The 15,162-nt window shown below is 37.7% G+C and overlaps 1 long non-coding RNA gene across 1 annotated transcript in view; it reads left to right on the top strand.

Annotated features, from left to right (window-relative positions):
- The window catches only part of LOC110361380 (uncharacterized), a 72,675-nt gene extending 59,955 nt beyond the window's left edge, over positions 1-12,720 (top strand). The window contains exons 6-7 of the long non-coding RNA XR_010472781.1: positions 10,971-11,103; positions 12,029-12,720. This is a non-coding gene — a long non-coding RNA (uncharacterized LOC110361380). The remainder of the gene's footprint in view (positions 1-10,970; positions 11,104-12,028) is intronic.
- The last annotated feature ends 2,442 nt before the right edge of the window (positions 12,721-15,162 follow it).

Raw genomic sequence — 15,162 nt, 5'->3', positions numbered from 1 at the left:
TCTGTTGATCAGACAGTGAGAACTTAGAAACTGATCAAAATAAGAGTGTTCCAAGTGACATCTGTAGCAACTTTTGAATAGTGAATAATGTGAAAAGAGTTCAGCGAGGAGTTTCTTGAGTATTTTCATGAGAGAAAAAAAAAAATTCTGGACTATCAACATGGGGGTTAGATGCAACAATAGCAAACAAAAAATCATAAAAGGATAGCCAGAGAAACCGAAGTATATTAAGAATTTTCAAACAACTGGTTCAAGATATATGATAGTTAACAGTAATGACTTGTGCTTCTATATTCAGTCAAGATAGAGTTCCAGAAGATAAATGTGGCAGATGCACTCTCCCTCTCCCACTCTGAGAGGAACAGAAACTTCCAGGTTTATGGACCACTATGGTCATGCATACGCTCATTGGTTGACAAACAGGGCATTTGACCAATGAGATGCCTTGGCTGTGAGAAGTTTCTGGACAACTACCATGAGTGATCACAGCTGAGATTCAACTAAGGTATAAAGGAAGCCCACCAGAAACCTTCTTTGAGTTGGTCTTCCTCAGAGAAGGGGGTCTGCAGTTGACAACTCTCCTCCTTAGACTGGTCATCTAAGAAACATTCCTCAGGGGCTGAAACACCTTACTGACCTGGTAAGCCATCCTCTGTTTCTGGGATGACTGGGGATTTTTTTTGGTGTTTTGACTGGTGGGTTGGTTGGTTTGTTTGTTTGTCTTGTGTGTGTGTGTGTGATGTTAATAGGCAGACTTTTAATCTCATTCAGATATGGCTGGGTTTTTTTTATTTGTACCTGAAAAATAGGACCTTGAACAATATAGCCTTTCAGGAAAATACTGGGACTTTCTTGGCTTCATTGCATCTTCACATTCAGTACCCTTGCAGCATCCTCAGAACAGGTGCTATTGCAGTGTGCAGTAAAACTGTAGGAGGAATCTGTTTGCCACTGTCTACAGAGGCATTCAACTGTATTTCATTCAAAGATTTCTAAATGAAATACAGCAAATGTTATTGTGAGGCTGCTCTCTATCATCTTTTAAAGTTTGTGACAATGTAGGGAGGTCCCTGGTGACTGAAAAATGGCAAATGTCATGCCTATCTTCAAAAAAAAGGTAAGAGGAAGAATTTGGGGAGTGGCAGGTTGATTAGTTTCACTTAAATCTTAGGCAAGACTATCAAGCAAGTCCTCATGGAAGATATTTTTAGGTCCACAGAAAACAGGGAAGTCTTTGGAACTGCCACCATGGGTTTAACACAGGCAAGTTGTGTCCAAAGAACTTGACTAAAGTGAAGTGGGCAGTGGCTCTCTGAATGAGGGGAAAGCAGCATATGTTGTTCACTTTGGCTTTGGAAAATGTTTTAAACACTGTCTCCCATGGCTTCCTTGAATCCAAATTGGGGCTATCTGAACAGGGTTGGTGAGAGAAAAGCTGGATGGGTGATCAGCCTTAAAAGATGGTGATCACCAGTTTGTATTCTAATTGGTAGCTGGTTCTTTAGCAGTCAGTGAGATGAAGGTCTCGCTCATCAAGGTCATGATGACACAAAATGGACGTGCTGTGTGATAAAATGAATGATGTGGCTGTCCTTCAAAGAGATCTTAAACTAGATAGAACTGGCAGGAATAACATGAAATTTAATAAAGATAGAGGTGAAGTCCTATACCTAGTTGAGAACAACTCCAGATTGAAGTGCAGATTGACTGAGTAGGAAGCAGGTCTTCCAAAATGGACTTGTGTGTCTTGGTGGATGACAAGCTGAACACAAATCAGTCATATGCCCTCACAGCAGAGAAGACTAACCATGAACTATGTGAACAAGATATAGCCAGCAGGTCCATGGAAGTAATTATTACCTTCTACTCAGTACTTGTGAGGCCACATCTGAGACAGTCCATATTCTGGGTATCCAGTGCAAGAAACTAACTGATGAGATGAAGGATGGAGTGTGACTCAGCTGAGTAGGGGATGGAGCTGACAATGAATGACGAGAAGCTGATAGAGTTTTTTTATTTAACCTGGAGAAGAAAAGGCTAAAGAGGGAAACCAACTGCAGCACAAGCGTAGCTCAGATGCAGCTGAAGGGAGGTTACAAAGAAGACAGAGTCAGTCTTTTCTCAGTGTTACAGCAAAAGGATGAGAGACAAATGGATGAGAGGTCACAACTTAGAGCAAGGGAAAATTCAACTGAATATAAAGAAAAAAGTTTTCACAAGGAAAGTGGTTAAGCACTGGAACAATGTCTGTTGGTTTTTCCATCCTTAGAGATTTTCACACTTGCCTGGAAAAGGTCCTGAATAACCTGGTCTAACTTGGAAGTTAGTCCTGATTAATGCTGGACATTGAACAACTTTCAAACATCACTTGCGATCTAAATTACTCTGTGATTTCAAAAGAAAGTAATTTTCTTACTCTTTTTATTAAAAAGAGAAAAAATGTATTACAATGTGTAACTCAAGTATTACAATTTCTAGAACCAAAATTCATTTGAGTTTGTTGATTTTCTTCTTAAGGGGCTATGGTTAGAGGGTGGAAGGAAAAAAAAAAGATTAAAAAATATATATTCCTGCATGTAATTACAGCCATGTCTGTAGTCACCCACTTACTAAATAAAATAATATTTCCACAAAATTTTTCAAGATGAAGCACAAATTTTTAAAAAATATTCACAAAAAAGCCTGTGAATTAACATGCATCTTTATGCATTGGTGAAGCCATGCTGGTGAAGCTTTTACCCATTAAATCTATGATCTCCAGGACATAAAATGTTATAAATAAAATCAAGACAGTATAAATTAGAAAGACCTTCTCAAAAGTACTATTTTTTCAATTGACTTCTGCATAATTGCTTATGTGAAACTCATTATCATTAATATTACTTTTCAATGGAGATGAGAGTACCATTAAAGATTTTTTTCACCTGAACGTAGTTGGTATTTAGTAAGAACAGCTGTAAAATCCAAGAGATTGTGAAAGGAAAACAGTGTGCTGTGTCAGAAAATAGAAGTGATTCTTTGCTTCATTTTTTATTGGCTTATGATTCAAATGACCATTTGCTGAGAAGAGCATCCAGTGCTGATACTTTTTTTTTTTTTTGGAGATGTGAGTGAATTAATACCCAAATAGAATGTTTGCTTCCAATAAATCTTGGTGACCTTTTGTAATATTTATAGTTCTGACTGTCTCTGAGTTTGAAAGTACGGATTGCATGTGTTATGGTGAAAAGAGCCCCAAAAGCCTCTTGAATTTCCAAACTGGGTCCCTGCTGGGCTTCAGATAATGACCTGAGTTTCTGAACAAAAAACATCAAGGCTTCAAAACCGCAAACCTTAAAATTTGCCCAACAATTACTTGATTTAGTGCCGTTGTAATTATTTGTCTCTTTGCCATAGTCTTCATTAGACTCACTCTCATGACCCAAAAGGTTTCTACGATTAGGAGGAGAAACAGATACTTAAGAAACACTCTCATTTTTTTTCAGCTGTGGTGTGATTTTTTCCAGCACCAGCTCTCTCTCTTTTCTGAGCAGTTTGCATTTGGGGGTCTGACACAGCAAATCTGCCATATCAAGTCTACAAAAATACTATGGAAAGTACTGGGAGAAAGGCTTTATATAAACTTGCCCCGTTTGTCTGAGCCATGCAGTTCTTTATTAATGACACTGTCAAAGTTTGTATTGTGCTCACATTGGAAGGGGAAGCTTCATCCTTACAAAACCAATAAAAGTTGATTGCATACATATGAAATCTATGGATTAGGGGCAGGATTCTTGGATCCTTTACAAAGGAAGTGTCATGTTTCCTCTTCTGTAGGGGGGTTTATGGGAATGCGTGTGTGAAGCCACAGAACTCCATATAGTCTTTTTCAATAAAGATCTTAAAAACAGAACCAAGTTCTCTTTAAAGCACAACTATGAGATTATTTTTAAGAGGGAAAAAAAAATATATTTTTCTTTTCATCTGCAGCGCCATCTAAAGTCCGACAACAGAGATTAATGACTGATCAGGTGACAAAACATGGTAGATACTCCTGGTTTATAGTAACGCACCAATAAATTATTTTAGTCCAAGCATTTCAGAATGGCAATTTGCAAGGAAAGTGGTGATGCCAGACCTGTGACTGAAGGGCCAAATATTTTAATGAGACCAGTTAAACATCAAAATAAGAAGTCAGATTTTCAAAACCAAATATTATTTTAAATTTGGTAGAAACTCCAGGAAATGTGATTCATGATAGCATAAGTATACAGAATGTTATTTTGCTTTGGAACATGTAGTTCATTGAAATAAAAAGCTTTGTGAAAGAAGGTGAATACACAAACATGTTGAGCTACATGAAAATAAAAGTGTGGGAATCCCAACAAATAAGTGTTCTCAGAACAAAGCATTTCTGTTCTTTAACTTTAAAGTGGTATTTCAGAGAATAATTTTTTTTTGTCATAATCCATCACATTACAGTATAAAAATGTGAAAAAAATAAGTTGTTTGACCAAGCTGACAGAATTCTTATTCCTCAGGATTTTGATGTTAAGAAAATTTTGAAGTCTGTAGGATTTTGTGATTTGAAAGATACACAGTTTAAAAAATTCTGAATCTTTCCCAAGAAAGGATTTCCATTTGGTTGCCTAAAAAGAAGCAGAGACTTTCCAAAACTTATTCTAATATGTAGTTCCAGAATATCATGTGTTTCCTAAGTAGACATGCTTTGCAAATACATTGCTGTTACTGTAGTCTCCCAGATTATCTCTGTGACATTACAGTCTTCCATGTATTCCCATCACTTTGGACCAATTTCTTTTTAAAAATAAAGGTAACTCCACAGCTAATTGATAAACCCCAATGAAACAAGAGTACAGTACCAAAGGGAGGGCATAAGACATAAAGTCAAGCAAAATAGCCTTTCATAATGATAGGAGAGGTTTTGGCATAGGCAATGTGTAATCATGAAAACCATAACGTGAATCAGATTCTAAAGGTTAAAGGAAAACACTTGACATTGTGAAATGTATGATGAAATATTTTTCACATAATCATGTATTTCAGAAAGATAGTCAGCTTGATTGTTACATTACCTTAATTGAAGGTAAAAGATGAAATATATATAGCAGTCTGGTAAATTGCTATAGGGCTAGGTTACCTTTATTTAATCTAATACTGCCCTTCTTTCCTCCCATCAACTGGATGGGAAGGAGAAGCTGGTCTTTAAGCAGTCAGACCATTAGATGGATGGCAACTGTATGCAGGAAGAGGAGAAAACCCCTTTTGTTCCTGAAGCTGTAGGCTGATGATGCTCTCCATAGGTGACTGCAAATTTAGTGATAATAGTTCAGTTCTTATAATCTATTCCAATAGCTGCAGCACTCCCCTCTAAGATGCTCAAAGACATTCAAGATGTTAAAACTTCTTTACAGTGCCTGTTGATATTTTGATTCTTTCTAGTTTTCTTGCGTGAAATTTATGACAATATCTTGGGTATCAAGACTGTGGAAACTCATGGATGATACTCATTCTTTTACTGCTGTAGAGGGACAGTTCTTAGGATTTTTTTACACTATGTAATTGTGATTTGCATATACTACTCACAACCTCCAAAGCTTAAATAAGTATTCTTGGTTATTTTGTACAGCATGTAGGTATAGTAAAGCATGTTTCCCAGCTCTCAAACACAGGACCACTAATTCACATGTCTAGATGTTCAAATGGACCCATGGCCATGTGAATCCTGATGTTCATCAGTTCCATCCCAGTCTGGAAGCTTGCTGTGAAGCAGTGAGTCTGGTTTGCTCCTGAGGGAAGGCAAATCATAATGTATGAGACTTACAGATCCTTGTTTGAGAAATGAACCCTGAGAAACCTTAATCTGCAATTTCTAGAAATTTGGTAATGCTAGGTTGCATCTAGTTGGAGTGAGTTAGTTATAGCAATTGACCTTTCATTGAAATATCTTTTTTATGCTGGTTTTAAAGGATTTTTCTCCTTCCTGAAGAGGTACTGTTCTGAAGTTCAGGCCATCAAAGCAAAAAGTTCAAACATCACTACAAAATATGTTTGAGGATAAAATATTAAACATTCAGTAATAAAGGCACAGAAATGATTATATAACTCTGGAGGTTAAACACGACCCACTTAAACAAATAGCTGGGGCTAGAAAAGAGAGTCTTTAAAATCAGTATATTTAGTCCCAGTGCTCCGAATGGCATATGTTCATATTGATCTTACAATCACCCCATATCTCCTTCAGCACAGTCATCTGATACCTATTTAAATGAATCTCATCTAAGGGGTGCAAAATCACTCCTAGGTGCTGATTTCATTGCACAGTGGGACGTATGCTAATACAGTTGAACTCAGGGACAGGTTCTTGCTGAACCCGATCTCAATAGGAACATGAGTTTGTTGTCATTCTAAAATGAGAAAGGTGGAACTTTGAAAGAGGATGCAATCAGTGGAGATCTTCATGCATCTTGATTTCAAATACAATCCTTGATTTTCAGGATCCCTTTTAAATAAGATGGGAAACTAGAATGGAGGAGTATCTGGAGAGTAATCCCAAGTCATTTTTTTATGGGGAGAAACAATAATAAGAAGAGATAAACAATGAGGGAGCAGAGGGAATTGTAACTTAACTGGATGTTTAAAATATAATTAAAATAAATTAAAATATGATCAAATAATTCCATATATGTAGATGTAATGTATCAAGCAAGCTGTATATCTTGGCCCTATTTCAAGGGCATATTCCTGTTGATTACTGTGCATAAGCTTCTGCTTAAGTGCTTTTCTTAGAGGGACTGGTTTTAAGTTCTTATTTAAGTGCTCTCTTGAAATAGGGCCAACATGTATGTCCACACCGTTTTCACTCAGACACTCTGCCTTTGCTCACTCTATTCACTCCATCTGGACTCTAGTGCAACAAACTCTTCCAGGTAGGAGCCATGGCTCTACATTTATTGATAGAGTACAGCCTTGCAGGCTCTAAGTCCTGAATGGGGTTTTCTGGGTTTTCTGGTATTTCTTCACCAAGCTGTTAATACCAGTAATACAAATAACAGTTAATAAATCAATCTGTTTCTTCCAGGAATTTTGCTAGAAGGCATTAACCCCTTCTCACCATCTCCCAGGCCACACCCCTGCACTCTTTACAATGAGTGCAGCATATTTTTTATTTCTTCAACTGGCATTTGCAATCTGTCCTGACATAATTTACACATTTACACATTTTACAGAGCAAAGCACAGTCATGCAATTTAATTCCAAAAAACATAAGCATAGGAGACTCGGCACACTCGATTAGCAAAGCATATGATCGAGTTTTGCCAGTATGATATCAAAGGCACACGTTTGATTTGAATTTGTGTCAAAATGTACCTGCTGCTCTTCATTTCAAAACAGACATGTGCTGATGTGTTAGCCCATATTCACACACAGGGGGCTTTTATATGCTGCAAAATGCACGTGTAGACCAGTGTCCTTTATAAATGCACTTTCTTTCCCTTCCTTTTCTCTTCTCTCAAGGCAGCTGGTCTTCACATCCTTAGGGAGAGGAAAGGCCTGTCACTGGCCAGAGAGACAGAGAAGGGGAAAGCAAGAAATCACTATTCAACCTAATCAAATAAAGTTCTGACCCAGATAAAGTCATCTGGGCTCTTTCACTGATCATTGCCCTACTGAGCCACCATTCCACTTCTATTATTTCTTTTAAATAGGGATTTAATGCTCATGAATGGAAGGTGAATACTTCAAAATGAAAGGTGGTCACTGCAGTAAAGGACAAATCAATACAGAACCAAAGTGCTTTACTTATCCACAGGGCAAACTAAAGTGAAAGGAAATGTCTTCAAGACCCTCTCAAGCAGTTGTACTAATAGAAACGATTATTAAATTCCCATACTATTAAAAAAAAAAAATCAGTGATTAAACACTTACTAGAAAAGGAATTGGCAACTCCCTGGACTGTGGGCTTTTTGTTGCTCATTTTCCTTTAGCATGATTTAAAGGAAAGGAATTTGATTGTATTTTGTGAGTTTTTAATTAATAAAGATTGGTAGATGCAAAGAGCATTCTTAGGAAAAAAAAAAATCCCCTGAAAGTTTCTTAACATTCTAACAATGCAAAGAATTGAGCACTTTTCTCGGGTTTTGGGTCACATAAGTACAAATTACTATATTTGGAATAATAGCTGGAAAGTTAATTTGTTCAGTAAGTGTGATTTTTTTTTTTTTTTTTTTTAATAACCTGTAAATGTGATTAATTTACAAAATGACATGGTAGCAAGAAGAGTGCTTATGCTCACAGGTAAAGTAATTTTAAATGACATGGCAATCATAAAAAAGGAAGATAGAATTTGGTCTAGGAACTTCCTGTGGTAATTTGGGACTTCCATTTTGGGGGTGTTGGTGTCAAGAGATTTTGGGTTTAGGTCATTCTCAGCAGTAGATGAAACAATGAAGGATTCACTTTCTTTGATCCTCCAGCAAATCCTGATTGGCTGGAAGCAGGAAGAGACAGTTAACTTCACAAAGTCAATAAATGTGGCCATCTGGGAGAATGCAAATTTAGACAAATGTGATATATGTGGGATGACACTTTTCGCTTAGAACATGCCACACCATAAAAGCATTAAAAATACATTCATATGACCCAGAGCATTTGATTAAAGCCTTTAATATACGATAAATTCAGCCCCAAGCAAACTAAAGAGGACAACTTGCACAAATTCTAGACCCCGATTCATTCAGTTTTAGTTTTCTACCTCCTCGACCTCTTCAGAGATCTCTGTCTACCTTTACATTCAACAGAGTGCAATCTGTGTAAAAAGCCACAATCCATTGTGCCACAACTCATACTGTATGTGGAAAAATTGTTTTTCCTCTTTTAGCTCTTTACATTTCATCCTTTTGAGCCACCAGAAAAAGTTAAATATCTTTGCACATGGATAACTTCTCCTGAGAGAAGTCCCAGAATGTCTAAAATGAATAAAGCTGACCTGATCAGGACCTGATCCCCGTAGCTACTGGCAAGAATACTTTGTGTTCAACGCCGTTTCCTTCCTCAGCTATAGGAATATCACTCAGACTCAGCTAGTCCCTGAGGCAGGAAGAAATCCAAAGCCACTCATGGTCCATGTCCAAGTAGTACAGTATGCAATACTGTTATCTAAGCCTTCCCAGATAGGTAGCTACACAGGAATATGTACTTGTCAGTGCGTACGTATCTAGAACTTTAGATCATCACAGTGTGTTTTAGCATGATATAAAACGCGATGTTTCTGTAGACTGGACTGTATCTTGAACATGTTCACTCAACCCAAAAACTTTAATAAAAGCCTGTTTCAAAGTGAACCAACCTGATCTGAAACAACAAATGCCTTTTTTTGTGATGGCCAAATACCTACATTGTCTGTTCCATGGCAGGCAAATGGGTAAAACAGGGGATCGCCTTTTCCCTACAGTGTGCACAGCTGGACAAACAGATGGTACACTATGATTTGCTGCTGATATAAACACCTACTGCACCCAGGACAGGTTAGAAGTTGGGAAAAGTGTGTGTTGCAGCATGGTTTCTGGAGATACAGCTGATGTGGTACAGTTTATTTAGTACTTCTCTCTGTGTGAAAATGGAAGATTTAGCCTTGCTCATACCTAGAGAGTTTGGTTTTGTTTGTTTGGTTTTGTTTGTTTGGTTTTGTGTTTGTTTTTGTGTGTGTGTGAGTTTATGTTTTTTTTTTTTTTATGTAGGAGACAGAGTAGTTCTACATAAAGCAAACACAGAAGACTTGCCAGGTTCCATTTTTGCAAACTATTATTTTTGGCAAGTTACCTGACAATTTGTATTGAACAAAACAATTGAAGGGATGAGCTTGCAGCCTTTATTTGTGTTAAATAATTCCTTTAGCAATAGTGGAACAAGCTACAGGAGTAAAACTTGTCTAACTGAGCCTTTATTTTGTGTGATAGATAAAAGATTAGGAAATAGATCAAGCGTCCCAAAGCATAGATCAAGATTGCCACAGACGAAAAGCTGTAGTTACCTTAAGATACTTATTTCTTCCAAAACAAAGCACTGCTCTGTGTGCCTGGTCCTCAGATGGTATAACCTGTCCTGACTCCACTGACATCAAGAAAACTGCTCCTGTTGCCCATGGAACAGCCCTGGCTTTGCAGGAGGTGACTAGACTATCACATTGTGGGCATAGCTATAATACCAAAATGAGACAGCAGGCTGAGTGGCATTTACATATTATTGGGAGGACTACTGGAAGCCAGGTTGTTAAGCAGAAAGCAAAGGACATGCCTGTTACTATGTGTGTTCTACACATTGAGACAGATACTGGAAAAAGTGAAGGTTTCTGGGAAGGAGAAAGGGAAGGGGTGGGGAATTCTCCCTCTGAAAGAGCAAGAGTCCAAAGCCCAGTTTCCTGTAAAGTCTCTTGTGATCACATCTCCACGTGTTTAGAGAGTTAAATATTCCACAAGGCCAACTGTGCACTCGTTTGTTCATACTTTCTGTTCACACTGGTCCTTTAATGTGCAATACAGTGCACAGTGCTAACCACCACGGCCTACTTCATCTGTACTTCATCAGATTAGCATTAGGTTGAAATCTCCAAGACAATATAAATGAGATCAATAAATAGTGCAATCAATCTCAGCTAGTTTAAATGTCCAGAGAGACTGAAATAGAACTCCTGTAGGCTAACACTGCTTTACCAGCAGCGAGAACACCAAACATGTTGTATCGATGCTAACAAGTGTGTTGGCCCTCACGATGCTTCTTGCACTTAAACAAGCAAAACCAACTGAACTCTTTCTCTTGACTGGCAGGTTCTTTGGAATAACAGTTTAAAGCATTGTTGAATTTGAAGTGATAGGAAAAAAAAAAGCACATACATGTAATTCTTCCTTTTCTTTGTTTTTCCAAGTGCATTGAGGCTTATCTTGTTTTGCATCTCTTTATACAATTCCCAGGTATTCAGGCAGGACTGAATAATCCTTATCCAGCTCTGAACACATTGTTAGTGGCTTTCCAAGATTTGCAAAGGAAAAAGTGTAACCCAAAATTCTCCAAAGGAAGAAAGCAAACACAACATCCTGATTCCAGGTATTTAAAAGAATAAACAGTGATAACAAACTTAAAAAGGCAAAGCAACATAGCACAATCACAAGTTCTACAGGTATAAAGGATGTAACTACTTGAAATCCATATGCTGAAAAAAGCATATTACTGAGGAGAATAAAATCCTCTGCATGGTACAGATTTGGGAATAATCTTCATCACTTCATCTTTACACTGAAATCAAAGCAGTTGCAGCACTCTCAGTCTGGAATGATGACCCAAGCCTTGACATACGTTCCAGAGCAAAACAGGGCAAGTCAATTCTGAACATACCAGGTTTTGTTATTGTTGTAGTTTCACCAAAATGGCAACAACTGTTTCACTGGGCTAAAACAATCTTTATCGGTTTGACAAAACTCATAAAGAGAGCTTGTTTTTGGAAAAGCAGCAAAGCAGGTAGGACATTTCATAGCTTCCTTTCTTTTTACCTCTCTATGACCCCTCAGAAGTCACAGTCCTCTCACAGTCTAATCAGCATGGGAAATTGCAGAATGAATGGGCTGGAAAATTCCTTTGAAAAGCAATAATAATATTTTTTCATATATGAATTCTGGCTTGGTTCTTAGAAGCTCAACAAAGTGAAGTCACAGTTATTGTGATTTTTTTTTATTTTTTTATTTTTTTTGCTCCTTGATAGAGCTTTTCAAAGGCATTTGCTTTTGCATAAGTTGTAAGTTTGTGTTAAAGTCCTATGCTAGTCAGTGTTACACATTTTAGTGTGTTTTGTACTGCCCTGGGAGCTAACCCCCCTCCTCCAAAGAACTCTTTCTCAGCCCCTTCATCTGTAACCTTTCTGCAAGTAAATGCTAATTGAAAAAGAAAGAACACCACTAATCTTGGAATTTAAATGCATTTAACAAAACCAATCTCAATCTAAATTGTTGTTTCACCATTCCCTTTTCCCCAACAGATGTCGAGAAACTGCAATTCCTATTAAGAACACTTGACTGTTTACTCAGCAAGAGAACTTCAAGCTCAGGCTGCATCAATCTAAATGCGTTTCAGGACGTCAGTCTTTTGAAAAGTGCAGACTGTTAGTTGGTTATTTTTAAATGTAATCTTCACATTAAAGATTTGCTGCATTTTTATTTTCATTTTGTCATCCCTCTCTATCTCCTCCCCCCCCTTTTTTTTTTATAATGATGGCATCAAACATAAATGTCCTGAATTTTTATGTCCCATTCCATTTAAGTTTCTCTCCATGGTGCTTTATTTAATTTTTTTCTTCTTTCTTTTCAGCTTTGACCAAATGGAAGATTAGTTAAGATTGCAAACATTATTGCAGGAAAAAAAACAATAAAATGTTTCCAGAAATGTTATGTAGTAAGAATGTTTGACATCAAAAATGTGAATATGTTTTCTTACTGAACTTTACAGTAAAGCCCCAATGGGCTTTGACCACAGACGTAAATAAAGTTATTTGTGCAGATAAAGGCAACTCTGTGTGAATTTGTTGTTTTGTACCCTGGGCATCGCTAGTTAACCATGATCAGGAAAGTAGACATGTGAGTAGACATGTGCCTTGTTTTTTTCTTTTTTTTTTCTTTTTTCCCCCCTTTTTTCTCTTATCCTTTCACACATTCAGTTAGTAAATGCAACGTAACTATTTGTGAATATCTCCTCAAGTGCTAATCACTGAAATATATCTTAGCCCTCAATTCTGCAAGTACAGTACATAGTTACACTGGTAAGAAACCCCATTTGGCACAAGTCCTTCAAGCGTGTTTTACCATAGAATAAATTTCAATGTCTTTAGTCATCAGGTTCTGAAATGTGGTGGGTCAAGTCCTTCACTTATTAGAGGGGGAGCTGGCGAGGCTGAGGACTGCAGGCTGTGTTTTGCACCTGCATTGCCACAGGCAGGTCTGTGGTGGCTGGGGCAGCCCCATCTCCAGCTGTGTGTTGCCTGAATGGGGGATGCTGCTTTGCTTAGGTATTTTGAATAGCCTCCATTTTCTCTGACAAAAGCAGGTAGGGAGAATGTTCTGGATCATGCAAGATCTGGCTTAGCCACATGGCTCTAAACCCCATCATTCTTAGGTACTGAAATGCAGAGAAAATCAGCCAAAGTGTGGGAAAATGGCATGTTGGTTAAAAAAAAAAAAAAAATGGCTTATATTATGAATGCTGACAGGCAACAGATAATTGGGTGCATGGGGGTGTGTGTGTGGGTGAATGATTGAAACTGAACTTTTGAACTCTCAAGCAGAAACCTTCTACTTGCTGACTGCAGTCTGTATGGGCTGGCTGTAAATTTTGGTAACACCTGGGCTAAATAAAAGTTGTGCATCTTGAATTGTCCAGTTAATAACGAGGAACGAAAACTAGCAAGTACGTGGCTGCTCCTCTGTTGGGCTTCTGCACATAGACTACCTAGATAGTGAAAGTGGGAGACTTGTGTTCCAGAAAGAAGACCTGGTACCTAAACAAGGAGAGGGTGATCCAGAAAGAAGGCTGGAGGAAAGATCCTGGACATGGGGATCAAGAAGATGAAAGAAAATGGTAAGTGAAGCCTAGGGGCAAGCCCTGACCAGCATGACCTTCTGCCCAACCCTCCCAGACCAGCAGTGATTCCTGTCTGGAAGCAAAAATTTAGCAAATGCATTGGTGGGGAGGGTAGTGTATAACTGAGTCTGTGAGAAAATATAATTGGGTAAAACCTCTGATCCTGCTGGTTCTTAAATCAACCCAGTGTCTAGATCCACCATGGGCTGTGGTTTCCTCTGTCTCACTGATGACAGAAGGGGGAAGAATACTAAGCCAGACGTTAAAGGGTGATACTGAAGTATCATAAGCATTGAATATTGTTTTTAAAATAGATGTTTCTATCAGATTTCTGGGAAAAATGTAAATATACAAGGAGAAAATTGAATAAACTGTGGACTTTGATTAAGATTCCACTAAAGATTCCAGTACTTGAAGATAGCCTGAAAGTGGAAGCAGTTATAAAGAAAAATGAAGTCAAATCAAGTGCAATACACAAAGAAATCTCTCACAATGACAACCTAATGGGTAAGTTTGCAGCCTTTACCTGAGTTACATATCCAGAAATCCATTGGAACCAATTACTAGTGGGTAAAGCAGGCAGGAAAACTATTTCTCATCCACAACATGTCAAGATATCAGAAATAATTCCGTTGTGCAGCATGAAAAAGAAGGAAAAATCAAAACTTGACAAGTTTTTCATGTGATTTTCAAGTCTTTTTCATGGAAGAATGTGCCCTCTCAAGAGTTCACTTCATCTCTGAAAGCTCCAGAGCAAAGTCAAGAAAGCTGAAGGGTTTTTTTTCTTTTCTGATGCAAATTGCAGTCGAATCAATAGATTATTTTATAATCCAAAAATCCAAAAATCTGTTATTTAAAAACTTTTCACCATTGACAGTCTTTTTAAACTTAGGAAACTTTACAGGCATCAAAGAATTAGCATGCTCATCTCTATGGGTGCAATCCTTTCCTCTACCCCAAGACTACTCACAGCAATCAAAAAGACTACAAGTAGGTTGATGGCCCATGAAGCTTTTGCATAGTTCTGTCTACAAGTTCACAAGCCTGATCTGGACACTCAGTACCTCGAATCATGCCCCAATATGTATTCACAAGTCAATTTAAATGCAGTCTCAGTGAATATAAAATGCCTGAATGTTGGATCTAACACTGACATCCTCTTGCAAACTATGTGTTTGTTTTTTGTTTTTTTCTTTTTTTAATGTGCTTAAATTGTGTTTTCAAAGACTGAAAGGAATTTGAGATCTCCCAGATAAAATCAGTGTGAGTGAAACAAATACCTTCTTCTAAAAATCTAACTATAAAGAGTATATTTTATAGGGTATCTATTGTGAAGCAAATACGTGCCCTATTCAAAGGACCCTACAACACATCAATCTGCAACAGGTCCTGCTGTAATCAGTCACCCAGCCAATGGTATTAGATAGCCATATGCCATCACAGTGGCATTGCACTTTTCAACCCTTTGTTAATGGAAAGGAGGCTGAATTGTTCTATACTTTTTGTCCACCAGTGACTTGAAGACCAATGAAGAGCAAC

The sequence above is a fragment of the Columba livia genome, chromosome 5 (genome assembly GCF_036013475.1).
Source record: "Columba livia isolate bColLiv1 breed racing homer chromosome 5, bColLiv1.pat.W.v2, whole genome shotgun sequence".
NCBI classification, from domain to species: domain Eukaryota; kingdom Metazoa; phylum Chordata; class Aves; order Columbiformes; family Columbidae; genus Columba; species Columba livia.
Note: the sequence above shows the minus strand (reverse complement) of the source record. Positions and strands in the feature narration are given on the sequence as shown.